The sequence below is a fragment of the Palaemon carinicauda genome, chromosome 3 (genome assembly GCF_036898095.1).
Source record: "Palaemon carinicauda isolate YSFRI2023 chromosome 3, ASM3689809v2, whole genome shotgun sequence".
In the NCBI taxonomy this organism is placed as follows: domain Eukaryota; kingdom Metazoa; phylum Arthropoda; class Malacostraca; order Decapoda; family Palaemonidae; genus Palaemon; species Palaemon carinicauda.
The window spans coordinates 63,129,540-63,131,785 of NC_090727.1; positions in this window are offsets into that span (position 1 = coordinate 63,129,540).

The following is a 2,246-nucleotide window of genomic DNA, read 5'->3' on the forward strand; positions in this document are numbered from 1 at the left end:
CATTTTTCTATAAAATGTTATCCCATTTTCTATAAAATGTTATCCCATCTTCTTTGACAAGTTATCCCCTTTTCTTTGAAATATTATGCCATTTTCTATAAATGTTACCCCATTTCCTATAAAATGTTATCGCATTTTCTAATAAATGTAATCGCATTTTCTAATAAATGTAATCGCATTTTCTATGAAATTTTACCCCATTTTCTATTAAATGGTAATTCATTTATTTCGAAATTATCTCTTCGATAAGTGTACCATTAATAACAAATATTTTTACTCTGCATCGCCGCAGGGGAATCTGCAAATTCGCTAATTAGCCAAGACAATTTTACCAAAGTTTGCGAATATCCCAAGGTTTACTTTTGACCTTTGTGAATGTGCTCCAAAATTATTTATGCTGTGTCTTTCGCACTGTGATGTTATAATATATTTTTACTTCTCTAACAGGTAGTTTCGTTTTTAATACACTGTTTCTGCTCTCTCTCTCTCTCTCTCTCTCTCTCTCCCTCTCTCTCTCTCTCTCTCTCTCTCTCTCTCTCTCTCTCTTGTTTACCGAGACAGATATTTGTAAGGTCTTTTATTGATCAAACTATGTAAACTAACGATTAAGAAAGAAATTTATGATAATCAGGCAGAGAATCAATCCCCCCTCTCTCTCTCTCTCTCTCTCTCTCTCTCTCTCTCTCTCTCTCTCTCTCTCTCTCTCTCTCTCTCTCTCTCTCTCTCTCTCTTTCGTTAATTAGACTTTACAAGATGTACCCTACTCTGTTTTCCACATAATATATCACTTTTATATTAATTGGTCCCTTGTAATGTTCACCGAGATCTTTAATTACATCTAAGGTTTTATCAACCAACAATCCTTACAATGTATCTTTGAATGTTTCTTTCTTATGAGATGATACAGATTACATTCCTTAGAGATCCTTAAGAGAATGGCTTCAAGGATTAAGAATGGCCTCAAGGATTTTAGAATGGCTTCAAGGATTTGAATTAATGTAAAATAGTGCAAACAATAGACAATAATTATAGTATCGCTTGATATTTCTTCTTTGGTTAAAAAAATCGAAACTCAATAAAGAAAATACTCAAATGAATTGCAAGGAAATAGATTACTTTGGATATGAATATGGCTGAAATGTATTCTTGTTTTCTTAGTGGTGGCTTCTTTAGAATAAAATACTAAATCATATGTATGTATGTATGTACTGTATATACATATATATGCACACACACACACACACATACACACACACAACACATACACACACACACACACACACATATATATATATATATATATATATATATATATATATATATATATATATATATATATATATATATATTATATATATATATATATAAATATATATATATATATATATAGTATATATATATATATATATATGTATATATATATATATATATATATTTATATATATGTATATATATAAATATGTATATATATATATGTGTGTGTATACATATATATATATATATATATATATATATATATATATATATATATATATATATATATATATATATGTATATATTTCACACATATATATACATACTGTGTATATATATATATTTATATATATATATATATATATATATATATATATATATATAATATATATATATATATAAATTTCTACCTCATACTTGGGATCGAACGCTAGCCCCTTCTAATGAAAGGCCAGGTCGAAACCAACCATGCCACGAGAGCCCATAAAAGGAAATCTGAACCTGACACTAATCTAGCTGTCCGAGGATTTACCTGGGTGACTTATATATATATATATATATATATATATATATATATATATATATATATATATATATATATACTATATATGTATATATATATATAGTATATATATATATCTATATATATATATATATATATATATATATATATATATATATATATAATATATATATATATATATATATATATATATATATATATATATATATATATATATATACTATATATATATATATATATATATATATATATATATATATATATATATATATATATATATTATATATAAATATATATATATATATATATATATATATATATATATATATATATATATATATATATATATATATATATATAATATATATATATATATATATATATATATATATATATATATATATATATATATATATATATATATATATTAGAGTATATATATATATATATATATATATATATATATATA